This window comes from Taudactylus pleione, unplaced genomic scaffold, assembly GCF_031769625.1.
Source record: "Taudactylus pleione unplaced genomic scaffold, aTauple2 ptg000007l, whole genome shotgun sequence".
NCBI lineage: Eukaryota > Metazoa > Chordata > Amphibia > Anura > Myobatrachidae > Taudactylus > Taudactylus pleione.
This window is the reverse complement of record NW_028284410.1, coordinates 24662501-24676651: the sequence shown is the minus strand read 5'-3', so window position 1 is coordinate 24676651 and position 14151 is coordinate 24662501. Positions and strand designations below refer to the sequence as shown.

The 14151-nt window shown below is 44.5% G+C and overlaps 1 protein-coding gene across 1 annotated transcript in view; it reads right to left on the bottom strand.

Annotated features, from left to right (window-relative positions):
- LUZP1 (leucine zipper protein 1) overlaps window positions 1–14151 on the bottom strand; it is a 122707-nt gene that overhangs the window by 36432 nt on the left and 72124 nt on the right. Inside the window, exon 2 of the mRNA XM_088462555.1 lies at window positions 6788–6872. The gene's annotated coding sequence lies outside the window, so the exon portion shown is untranslated. The remainder of the gene's footprint in view (window positions 1–6787; window positions 6873–14151) is intronic.

Genomic DNA, 14151 nt, shown 5'->3' with positions numbered 1-14151 from the left:
AGAAAGAGAGCCAAAGCAATAGGCCATGTAATGGCTATCACAACCAGCGGTTCCATGGACTGTCCCCGGAGGAAACGAAGAACCACTACTAACTCCCAAGGAGTCCCTAGGGAGGACAAATGGAGGCATAATCCAGAAAACACTCCAAAGGATGAAATGGATACCAGAGCGGAGCAATTCCATATCTTAATCATACTGACAGTGTAGAGATCCGCACTGACAGGAAGGCCAGGCCGAGGGTGCAACCCAAGCCAGTCAGAACGAATGCCAGAATATCAGGAAATCCTGGACACCGGAGGATTGTATCGACAGGTACAATACCATAAAAATTATGGCTGCCACAGTTTGTGGTAGGTCCCAGCAAAAGCTGATCCATGTGCTCTAATCAATCCAACGATGACAAAGCCAGTGAAGCCGTAAGACCACTATAAGGACGCAGTCAAAGACAAACGACCCAGGTCCAAGGCAAAACCAAGGACCCTGAGATAATAGGTCCGGGCAGTGAAGCATCAGGAATGGAGTATCGATGGAGAGACTCCGAAAATCCAAGTACCCCTGACATCTGGGGCAATCAGGAGCCACCAGCAGGAAAGCATCTCCGTCACGATTGAAACACTTCCCTCGAGGAAGAATGGAGACCGGAGAACACAGGTACTCAAATTGGAAGAACCACTTCACCGACAAAGAGTCACTGAAGGTTGCTTCAGAATCCCCAGAGATGGACTGTAACACCATAGTGTGATAAAGTCAGAAGGCCAGGAGGGTCACCTCAGGGGGTCCCCCCTGCTCACCAGGAGATGAAACCTCTCTTGGGGAAGAGACTAGTCCCCGGGATGCACGTCGTGACGGCTGAGGACTTGAAATGAACGCTGCCGAGATGGTCGGGAGGAGACCCTCGGACTATGTCCGAATGTGTAACATACCTGTCATTGCCACCCAACGAACAGTGTTGCCAAAAAGGAAGCCACTGCCCTGACCCTGTTGGACTGAACTTTTTCAGGTTCACCGGGAAACAAGAGGTATGCCAGAGTGAAGGCCCAAGACAGGCTAAAGTTCCCACAAGTAAATTGACAGGGTGGAATCGACAGACGTCCAACTGCCCTGAAATGGATGCAAACCCGACACTGTCCTTAGCAAAGAATACCCTGGACGAGATGACCATAGCCACCCGGGAAGGGACCGACTTGCCTCCGGAGAGAGCATCATCGTTTGAACAGTGATCCGACAGAAAAAACTTGTTCCATCTGGAGATAAGCCAATTATGCAAAGGCCTGGAATGGTACTGAGCCCATTCCACCCTTCCAAAGGCAGACACTGAATAGTGGACCATGCATCCCAGAGTGTAAAGACATATGTCGACTGCGTAGACATCCATGTACTCCTAATGGAAGAGTGGAGATGCCGTCTTACGCCAGAAGAATTCTCAGATTCTGAGAATCCAGCAGGGCTCCTAGGTGAAGAATACCCAGAGAGGGATGCAGGGAGGACTTTTTCCCCGTTGATTAAACGTCTGCACCCTGAAGAAGCCACCGTCATCCTGACCTGGCTGTAAAGTACCCCGGCGATCCTGCTAAGAGCAGGAGGCCATCCAGGTACAGGAGCATTGGGATATACTGAACAGGAGAACTGTCAGAAAATCCAAAACGCTGGTAAACCCCTGTGGGGCTGAGGACAGTCCCAACAGGCAGAGCCCGAAAAATTGTAAGTGCTGTGATACAGCAAACCTCAGTCCATGCTGAGGCAAGGTCTCTGTAAGTACCCGTAGGCACGCGTCCTGTATATCCAGTGATACCATCAAGTCCCCAGGTTCCAAACATAGTATGATGGAGCATAGGGATTGCCTCCTGAGCCCAGGTAGCTTTAGGAGCTGGTTCAGGGAATTGAGACAGAGAATAGGCCAAAGAGGACCATTCAGCCACCGCACCAGAAAGAAAGCAGAACAACCAGTCCCTCGCTGAGAAAGTGGGGATGGCCTAATGAGCTTCGCTTACCGCAACGACTGTATAGCTTTCTGGATTTGTTTGGCCCTGTTCGAGTCTGAGTAAGGACCTGCGTACCATCACCTGGAAAGAGGCCGCCTGAGCAAAGAGAGGGCGTACCCTCCTACCCACATAGCCGCGGCAACTTGACACTAGTACCGGGCGAACTGAGAAAATCGCCATCTCCCAGTGGTAGGCCTGTCTCGTCAGGCTGAAGATATATCCGTAGGCTCAGAAGCAGGATCAGCTGGCAGTCCAGGCCTGCTTGGTACTGGATATGTCGGCCCTCGTAGAGGCCGACAGTCTATGAAGAAACAGACCTCTAGGCTGACCCAGAGGACAAAAAGACTTAACAGACTTAGTCTGAGGCCTTGTAGTTGGCATGGCTGAAGGCGGTAAACTTGTACTGCCAATGTTACTACAATCCTGTCAAGGTCAGGACCGAACAAGATCTACCCTATAGATGGTATCTGCACCTCTGCATTCCCAGAGCGCAGCCATAGGGTATTACGGCGGATACAGTCGCAGCCGGAACTCTGAAAGTTAGGAGACTGATATCCAATATAGGCATTTCCACCTATGACAACTGCATATATTACGTGAGCGACCAAATACATTTGAACCCCAGACGTGTTGGAGGGGAAAAACATTACAAATGCATCAGCTCAGTATGCAATAGTATTAACCAACCATGCTATAACCATGGTAGGATGGGTAACAAGCCCTGAAAGCAAGTATACTGATTTCAGGCAGAGTTACTCCCCACGGATCCGAAGAATCCGACCACGCAGGAATGGGAGGTGTCAACGTCTGTAATCAGACGAGTAACACGCCCATCCACCCCAGGAGGGACTCGTGATGACCCTCAGGGAAATTGGGACAGGAGGCCAAACACTTTGCAATACCTCGTATCTGGCAACAGCCAGAGTCCCGCCATGCGATCCACCTGCTAGTTAGCAACAGAGAACCCGAAGGCACGTAATACTGAGGGTGCATGATACAGGTGCAGGTCAACATTCACTCTAACCAGAATGGACCTGCTACCAGCCCCAAAGCAGGGATAATAATACCTGAAATAGGCTTCCCCCCGTGTAAGAGGGAAAAAGCCCAAAACAGTATCCAGTTCACGGCAGAGCCAACTGGGAAGTAACCACAGGGCGTCAACCACGCCACTTTGCGTGTCGTAGAAAATGACATCCACCCAGGGTGGCTGTGGTAATCCCTGCAAGGGGAATGACAGACTATGGTGGCACCAGGGGGAATTCATATACTGCGAAAAAACCCTGCCGGGAGCGGTAGTCTGTGTCATAGGGGAATAGTGCAAGAAACTGCAAGATACCCTGAGATGAAAAAGGGCAGCATGGTGAAGTAACCCCAACTGAGGTACAACAATGGGGCCCGCCTGGCGATCCGCAATTGAGAGGATCCCGAGAAAACAAACCGCCCAAGGGGGTCGTGAAAGGGGCCGGCACCAGATGACGCCACCCACAGAACCCTTTATGAAACAAATCCTCCGCACTAACACCTGCAGCACATGACTTGCAGGATAGTAAAAAAAAAAATGGGTGTAGTATAACACTATCTCCTGGTCAGACATATCTGACCAATCTTGTGGAAATATCAAGCAGCGCTATACTGGTCCTGACTGATGCCAAAATTAGCTGCAGGGACCCATTTTCAGCGTATGCAACACACAGTTCCATCTAAAATATGGCAACGTGCAGCACGCAACAGTATGTGACAAACCTCACAAATATTAACGAGTATATAAATGTGAGGTCTCAGAACCACCCTAAGTACAACTGTATTAGGGCAGATAAAGAAAATGGATAGATATACACTGACAGGTGAGAGAATTAAGTACAGACAGTCAGCACTAGCATAAGTCACATACAATGCAGATATATATAGATATATACACACATAAGCATGACATACAATATACTGCATTATGTCACTGCATTCAACTTACCCAGATTCAGTGTCTGGGAAGGCTACAGCGCTGTGTACACTGACCTGATGGTGAGGTACGCAAGGGGACAGGACCAACTGCCATCTCCAGAGATTTCTGCTGCACCACAAGAAAATGGCCGCTGGAGACCTCAGAAGAAGCGTGGCCCGCGGAGGAAGCAGCTCAGCGACGCCAGACTATACATACTGAAAGGCGCGCTGAGCTGAGGGGAGGAGCCGCTGTAACAGGGAAAGCTTCCTCCCCTGGCCAGCTATTAACCTCCCGGGACGCCGGCTCCCAGCACCGATCAGTAAATCCCTGGTGGTCTAGTGGACACACCGGGTATGGGGGCCCGCCGCCACTGCCGGCGCCTCCGGTCTGTCCCCAGAGACCGGAGGCACAGGACTGCATATTAAATACGCGGATCTGTACTGGCGTCTCAGCGCCGCCGGGGTGACGGAGCGGCAGCTTAGACGTCCTATGGACAGTCCGACGCTGCCGCTCTAAAAGTCAAAAGTAAAAATAAAAAACTCTGTTCTTACAAAAAAATATAAAGCTTAGGGGCTGTTAATCAGCTCTCCACTGCACTAAACGGTGACCCGACTCCGGCCGGGCACCAACTTAAACTGAGGTGCCTCTGGCTTGGGGGGTGGGGTTATAGGGAGAGTGGACCCAAGTGCATCCTGGGAGCTAAAAGCTTTAACTGCGTGGTGCCCGGATTTGGTTCCCAACCTATACCCCAAGGTCAACCCTGTGGACCCCCTATGGACCCTGAAGTAGAAAGTAGACAAAAACTACATCCATTGAGTATATTTTGTCTCCATTGTTATATTAGAAAAGGCAATATACTGCGCTTAAATACCCGTCAGGACATTAATTCAAACACACGTAAAAAATTAATAGGTTTAATTACCAGCACTTATGGTGAGAAAAAGTACATAAATTTACATATATCAGCTTGAAAAAGGCTACGGCGGTAGCCGAAACGTGCGTTGCTGCTCTCCTTGTTTTTTGGACTTGTGCCCTCAGCATTCACCTATTACCATCGCCAAGCCGTCTTTTATCTATTAATTTGGGGACCCACGCAGCTACAGAGACTGACGGCATATGGGAGTGTTCTCCCACTGAGGTACGGGACTCCCTTCAACTATGGGTATTACATTCTACCAACACCGCCTGAGGCTGCTGATGAGAGGTGATGGCAAGGACTAAAACTCTCAATAATACACCAGACCTACATTTCCAGCTGGGCTGCTGGGAAATAGATGTCCTAATGTTGAAATCAAATTGAGAATGATTATATGAATGCTTTGAGGTGGACTGCCGTATACTTGTTATACCATTTGCGGCAAGTGAGGATTTTATTTTGGATACAAAGTGTAATAATTCCATTGGATACATGAGACTCATTTTTTCTTATTCATAATACAGTATGTATCGCATCTGATGCATCAGTGCACAATTGAGCAAATAAGCCGAATTAATTTGTGATTTTGTGTTTTACTCCAGAGACCCCTGACTCTGGATTTTTTCCTGTTTGGGAAAGTAAGATAAGGTTCCTATACATAGAGTCTGATCAACTCTCTGTATTTTTTATAATACTATCCATATTGTTATTAGTATGATATATATATTCCTTTAGGTAGTGTATTTATGTCTATGTAAATTTATGTACTTTTTCTGACCTAAGTGCGGGTAATTAAACCTATTAATATTTTACATGTGTTTGAATTAATGTCCTGACTGGGGTATTTAAGCGCAGTATATTGCCTTTTCTGTACGGTTGTCAAGAGTTAGAAAAAAGCTCTTTTTTACTGCTGCATAAATACTTATTTCCCTGATGTGGGTAAGCGCTGTTCTTTCTTTCCATTGTTAAATTAATCAGATTTACTAAAGTAAACACAAAGGCAGGTATCCAATTAGCCCCAATAACTTTTCCCATGAAAAAAAAGAGGCAGTTTTCGTGATTTCTGCCCAATGGTCTTAGAGCCCGATTTTCTTCATGAGAAAAACGTCTCGTTTTCGTAGGAAAACTTACAGGGTCCGTGAAACCTGTGTTTTTCGCTATAGCCAATGCGAAAATGGGGCTGTTTTCGGGGATTTTGCTTCATCTGCCTGAGGCAGGTGAAACATAATTCCAGATAAGTGCGGGCTTTCATGGCTAATTGGATAGCCCCGGGGGATCCATTAGCACCCAGAGAGCTAAAATAATAATAAAAAAAGCAACACATTAGGTTTTTGCATCTTTAGTAACCTAGAGCATGCCTGGCCAACCTGTGGCTCTCCAGCTATTGTGAAACTACAAGTCCCAGCATACCCTCCCACCGATCAGCTGGTAAAGCATGCTTGGACTTGTAGTTTCACAGCAGCTCATGCACATGAGCTGGTCCCAGCACCTGCTAGATTTATTGTGCAGGCGCCAGAACTCGGCCGGCCACGGCCAGACTAGCAGCAGCGTCTGCCCCCCTAAGGTAAGAGGGCAACTATCGCTCATCATTGCTGAATTGAATCCAAAGCGTACTAGGAAGCACTGTACACACCAGCAGCTCTTAACAGCCTTTTAAGAAACAGTGTGATGGGGTGAACATTGTATTCAGCCCAACACAGTGACATCAGTGGGTAAAAGCCGCAAGTGTGCCAGGGCAGGGGATAGATATTGAATAATTATATATATATATATATATATATATATATATATCATACAATCATACATACTGTGTGTTATGTATCCATGCACATTATAAAATATATTTGTTCTGCAGAGGTGGGTGTTATTATAATTTCTATGAGCTGTATTAGTAGAAACATTTGCTAATGCATGACTGAACTTTGAACATTTACTCAAAAGGGGTCATACCTGTCAATCTTTATACATTCCAGTTATGCATAGTCTGATGCCACAAGCTTCTTTTATACACACCAGTTGATCTCTGCATCTCTACCTGTAAAAAATATAGTAAGTCTATTAAGGAATGGGCATTAATGGATCTTGGTTCAAAATCCAACAGTGCAATGCACCAACATGCAATATATGGCATATTCAATAAGGAATACATCAGAGAGCCTAAATTTTATATAATATACATAAATAATTTTCTGATACACGTATGCACCACTCTTTTATGATTTAATAAAAAACACACACACACATTGAAGAGGATTAGACAGGAACAAGATTAAAAAAAAAAAAGGGAACAATCTCATTTTTTAACTTACTCCAATTACTATAACAGAATGGCTGTGTAATAGATAGCCTGCGTCGTTTGAGAAACTGTTCTTGCGAGGTGTGGTACAACTTGTTGACATTCAGTATGTCAATGCCAGGATGTCGACATGGTCATTAGGTTGACAACCATTAGGTCGAAATAGTTAAAATGTCAACACATTTAAAACGAAGACACCAAAATGTCGGCATGTGATAATTTTCTTATTTTAGCCTGCAGATAAGCTTTTAACTATTTGACAGCATTGGGTATAGACCAAACATGTCTGTGAAACTCTTACAGCAGCCCATATTAAGTAGCAAGAGGTTTCTCCACTTAGCCTAGTCACAAGTCAGAGCTCGCTACTGTAGAAACCACCATAGAGCTTGCCTTTACAGGCAGCCGTCCACACACTTAAGGCGCGTATCCACTAGACGAGAAAAATGAGCGATTAAACAATTACGGCATCATTATCGTTCAATCGCTCAGTAACCGTGCAGATAAATGTCAGCAATGACCAGCGATGCGCGTTCCCGCTAGTCGCTGTCGGCATCACTCGTCGCCCGAACATGGCGGTCAACCTGACGATATCGTCAAGTTGAGCATGTTCGGGGATGAGGGAGGGTGCCCGCACTGAACGACATATCGTTCCGTGTGGGCACGGCACAGTATAATGAACGACTGAACGATAACAATATTGTTCAGTCCTTCAATGTCAGCAAGTGGATACGCGCCTTAAGAACAAGGCTCTCGACAAGTGCCGAACAGAGCAGGACTACTTGGCGGCAGACTACAATCACACAACCTGCACTCCTACAACCAAAAGCACACAGCAGGAAAAGAGAGAACAGCACATCCCAGTCATTGAGCCACCACTGGACAGGACATTAAGATTACTTATTGTCAAACATCAAGCTGTCTACAGAGGCAAAGACTTTTTGGGCAAAACATAAATTTGTTACTGTCAATACAAAGCTTACTTCAGTTATCTCAGTTCCTCCACAACAAGGACACATTTGACACATCACTAATGCGAAGCATGATTCAAGACCATCTAACAAACTGAGTGACTCTCCCATGGATGCCAGACAAGTAGCCTACCCCACATGGCAGGTTGCACAGCTAAATCAAGGGGGAAATACAGGTAAAGACTTGATCAAACCACATGATAAAGACAGTCTCTACAAGATTATCTTATTCACCACTGTGAGAAGGTGATTGATGACACTGTACGTTACATAATAGGGATACCTTTTACGCCCTGTTTTTCCATATCTGCATGTTGAAGTTAAACCTATTATCTTATTACCAATAAATAAGACACATTCTTGTTACATTGGTGTATTTATCCTTATTTCAGCAAACAGCAGTTACAATCATACTTTCACTGGGATTGGGTAGGAGATCCCGTCCGTCAGGATGCCGCTGGTCAGAATACCGACAGCGGCATCCCGACAGCCAGAATCCCAATACCCGTAGGAAGTAAAGGTAAGTTGTTTACTAACTCCTACCCTAACCTTCCCCTGTGCCTAACCCTAACCCCAGCAGGGTTGCATAAAATTGGATTTTTTTAAAAAGAATTAAAAAAATCAAAAACGGATTTAATTTGATTTAAATCAGTTTTATTGGATTTAAATAGGACTTTTTATTAATTTTTTTTTCAAATAAACGTTTTCAATTCTTAAATGTTTATTTAAAAAAAACCTATTTAAATCAAATAAATTAGTTTTTGATTTTTAAAAAATCCAAATTATATGCAACCCTGCCCCCCAGTGCCTAAGCCTAACCTCCCCCTCCCCGCACCCGAACACTCCCTCCCCGGCACCTAACCCTCCCCCCTAGTGCAGTGGCGGATCTAGACTTTACTTTGAGGGGGAGGTGGGGGGGCAGTTTAAAAATTAATACTGACTCCTCCCCCTCTCTATTAATTACGCCTCACACTTACAGTTCTGCCCCACCCATTTTTTTTACATTTTGGAAAAAATAAAAACAGAATATTCATTAACAAGACATATATTATTTATTTTTAATAATATTATTCACCAGAGACAGCCCCCAGTAATAACATGCTCCTTCACCACAGATATATTACAAAATGACCTTCTAATGCTGGGTACACACTAGACGATATGTAGTCTGATCCATCAAAGAGACATATCGGGCACATGGTCTAGTGTATACTCGCTATATCGCTGACAATGCGTGCTCCCGTTAGCGAGATCCTCCGTCAGCCATGCTCCTCCATATTATAGTGACATTGTAAAAACTGTGCATAAATCCAGTAGGTGTCACCAGGTCAAGTCTTGACCTAGTGACAACTACTGGATAGAATATTATATATATTAATTTGTGTTTTTATTGCTGGCAGGTCATCAAGGGCCTTACCTGCCTGGCCTTGCTGGGTGCTGCTGGTAGGCCTGTACTATCATGACCATAGTTGGGAGGTTTCAGTGAGTGCTTCTCTCGAATTTCTTGTTAGCAAAATATAGCATGTATAGGTCCAAAAATACAGCTGATCAATCAGATCATACTTGCCAACTCTCCCTCATTGTCAGGGTGACTCCCTGAAATAGTAGCAATCTCCCTGTTTGCACCTTACCCCCATTATGAAGCTGTTATAGTAAATAAAAAAACACAACAACAAAAAAAAAACAGAGATATATACATTCAAATGAGATCATTAGTGTCATTTCCCTGCATTGGTTATGAGGCTCAATGATCTCTATGCATTTTTTGAAAAGTATTAGTGTGTTTTCGGCTCGTTTACATGTGGATGTAAGTCAATTTTATGACACGCCTCTAAGATGTAGCAGTACACGCCCTCTTTACCAACGTGCTCATAGTTGTTGCTATCACAATCTCCCTGAAATGGGAAGCAGTCAGGAAGCCGATGGACGGAATCCCGACCATCGACTTCCCGACTGTCTAATGACAGGTGTTGAAGTCCTGACGCCTGTCATTTTCCCTACACCGGGAGCCCAACACCTGGCTTACCGATCTAAGCTGGGGGGGGGGGGCGGATGTGGGAGGGTTAGGGCTCCCAAGGGGGGACTTAGGGTTAGGCACCCCCCTGGGAGGTTAGGTTTAGGCCTGGGGAAGGGTTAGGGTTAGGCACCCCTGGGGGAGGTTAGGGTTAGGCACCCCTAAGGGAGGGTTAGGGGGTGGAGTACGTTAGAACATACTTACCTTGGACGATCGGGATTTTCACCCCTGCTGGACTCACGCTGTCGGGATTTGAATTTAAATCATATTAAATCCCCTGAAATAATTTTTTCAAAAGTAGGCAAGCATGAATCAGATATCAACTTTCAGTAAGTCCAGCCAAACAATCACTGCATCAGAGTATGGCTGGTCATGGTGCCCACTTGATCAAGCTTGAAAATTGAACAGTCATATCTTTCCTGTTTGGCGACGTGTATGGCAGACAAATTTATTTGTTATTGCGTGTTAATTTAACGCGCAAATCGCCCGATAATTTCACTTCGCGTGTATATGTCCACTCCTGTTTAACACGCAATCCAACTAGAAAACGATAATAACGCCGTTTGCACAGTAATTCTAGCTGGCAATACCAGCGTTAAGCATGGGGGAAAATAGGGAAATCAGTTTGTACCACAAAAACAAATGCCAACTAATATTGCATAACAATATAGAAATCTGTAAGTGGCAAATAGCAAAGTATTTGGAGTTCTTAAAATATGTCCAATGGCTGTTATATGCATTTTTTGATATGCAAACAAGTGGTTTTCTGCAAAGTAAATACTATAGATAAATTTGGGGTGCATAAAAGTGCCTGTATGTAGAAATTTGTGTTATTGTAGCACATTTTTTTAAAAGTGGTTTAAAACTTGTAAGTCACACCTTCAAGCTTTAAAACACCTGTCCCATTCTCACACCACCCCGGTATACTGTACCTGTCCAACATCTTGTAACCTATTATTCTGCATTTTGCAGAATTTCACCTAAAAAATTACATTTATGTTATCAATTATAGTGCCCACTTATTGTCACCATTAAGTTAGGTGTCAATTTATGTTTCACGGACGTTTTATCAAAGCACGTGAGAAATTGTCAGAAAGGCAGAATGTTATTCACCATTATATATGGCAATTCCTGGAGGACCAGAAATGTCCTCTTAACCAACTTTTACTTTTTATATAACTTTCCATTTGTCTGCACAGGTCAAGCTGCTGTTCAGTCTGTAGGCCAAGCAGCCAGACTGATTTATATTACTGCCAGCAGAGGCACCTCTGATGGCCTCGCTGAGCAGGAACGTTGGTAAGTTGATTTACCGGTATGTTTTTGGACATTGGGTGGAAACTGCTGCCCTATTTCTCACATTTTAGGGACATTTATGAAACTAATGCACAGGGAAAAGGTGATTGAATCCACAGCAACCTCTCTTTTGTGACTGTTACAGGACTTTGTTGCTATATACCAGTTTTAATAAATGTATTACTATCCTTTCATTTACATAGTGCAAACATATTACATAATGCTTTGTGAACCATCCTGGTCCAGCAGCTGCATAATAAAACAAAACCACCACCACCACCGTGTTTAATTGTTTGTGTGAGGGTCTTGTAGTGATAAACCATGTTTGATTTATACCAAACATTGTATTGTGAATTAAACCCAAACAGTCCCACCTTGGTCTCGTGTGTCAAGAGGATATTGTTCCAGCTGTCTACATAGTTACGATGCAACTTAACAAACTTAAGTTATACAGAAATGTTTCATATTGTCGAGTTAACCAAGCAAAACAACATCCCAACATGGTCAATGAGGTTATGTAATAAAGGTGGAACTGCCCTGGTTTGCTATAATTATGGTTATCATGGCTGCAAGAGAAAACCAGTGACTCTGAACTGTTAGCGGACCATTCAATTGTTTTAGATGCCCCCCACCCGGTTGGGCGTCTATACGAATAGGCGCCCAAAGGAGAAATTCAATTGTTCTGTTCGGATGCTTAAAGCTGCAGGGGGACACATTTCTTCTTCAGCCTCCTGAGGTGCGAGAAGAAATGTTTCCAAAGTCCTTACCGCTTCTTTAGACAGGTTTAGCCGCTGTGCGCGTCTAAACCTGGTGCTTGTAGCCGTGATAAATACTAATGGGTGCCTGAACTTAGGCACAATTGTATTACTCAGTCAGGCGCCAATTTGTATAAACGCCCAGCAGGGGGTGTCTTAAACAATTGAATTGCAGCCTTAGGGGTCTATTTACTAAAGTGAGAGTTTTTGGAAATGGAGATGTTGCCCATAGCAATCAGATTCTACTTAACATTTAACATTGCACCTGCTAGAAGATAATAGCTAAAATCTGATTGGTTGCTATGGGCAACATATCCACTTCTAAAAACTCACACTTTAGTAAATATACCCCTTAGAATTTGTTTGGCATTTTAACTGACCGAGACCGCTATATTTGCTAATGTTTCATGAGCAACAGTATCTAATGGTGCGTACACACGGTCAGATCTGTCAAATGAATGATGAACGACTGAACGATTTCAGACAGTATTAAAATGAATTAAATCATCCAAATCTGACTGCGAACACATCAGATGTCAGATATCGTTATTTGACATGCGGGAATGCGCATCGTTCATCGTTGCTAGCTCACATGTCAGATTTTCTTTCAGATATTAACGATATTTAAAAACGTTATCATTCAGATCTGACAAACTCTGACCGTGTGTATGCACCATTAGATGATGTTAGCATGGAATAAGAAAGGAAGAACCATCAAGGCCACCAATAGTTATATGGCAGCATATAACCCTAGATAGTCATATCTATGCATTATTTGAAGGGTAAGGCAAAACAGATGCAATTACACAACAGACACAATTTCAATCTGTCTTCAATCTGCAGAACTCTGGTTGAAATGCAGAAAGTGCCAATCACAACTGGAAATGCATAGAGAGATGAGTTTGCATTTGATCCAACTGCAGGGGTGCTCCTGCAGAAACACAGTAGGACAAAGGGCCTCATTCAGAGGCGGTCGTTAGATGCAAGCGGTCGCTCTGAATCAGGGTGGCCGCTTGCATCCTGAACGGTCGCCTCCTTGTTGATCGTTAAGCTGTGGGTTAACACCCACAGCTCTAACGACCAACATGGGTGATGGTCGCGACGGTCAAGATCATCGTGACCATCGGGGCCTACGACCAGACCCTAGGGCAGGGTCTGGGCACTCGTAAGCCCCAGGGAGCTTCCTGCTCTATTCGAGCAGGAAGTTCCCCACTCACATCAGCAATGATGTCAGTGGGGCTGCCCCCAAACGGCAAGCTATCCGACTGGAACGCCTCCGTTTGGCCGGGCACGCCCCCGGCCCGCCCAGCAAACGGAGCGAGCTGTCACTCAACATCGACAGCTCGCCCCATCTGCTACGAGATCCCTAATGACGGAGCATCCGTCGCTAGCCGGGTTTCGCGCATGCGCTGTGGGGCAACATTGAGTCGGTTGTGAGCGCTCAGTGCTCACGACCGACTCTGAATGAGCTCCAAAGTCCATCCATGCGTTCATACAATTATAGTCCAAAGAGCAGGACACTCACCAGATTTGCAGATAAACAGTAAAAAATAATTTATTTTTCCAATGTAGTGCATAATAGTAGTCAACATTATGATACCTTCAGGGATCTTAATCATGACAAGTGTACAAATCTCTCACACACACACTTTTTACATACATACTTACAGAAAATAGTCCTCCCATCCCCTATACCCCAGAACAGACTGATTTCGACATGGTGTTGGAAACATTAGTTACAGATTCAGGTTCCAACACAACATCATGGTGCTCTAAAGGATTGAGAGCTGGTGACTGAACTCATTGTCATAGAACCAGCCTGGAATTGTGTTATTTGTGATGCGATGTGTTATCTAGCCAGTAGAAGAATACTTAGGTAGGTTGTGGCATTTAAACAATGCTTAATTTGCATTAAATGCCCAAATGTGCACCAAGAAATCATTCCACACACCAGTACACTAGCCTGAACTGTTGACACAAGGAAGGAT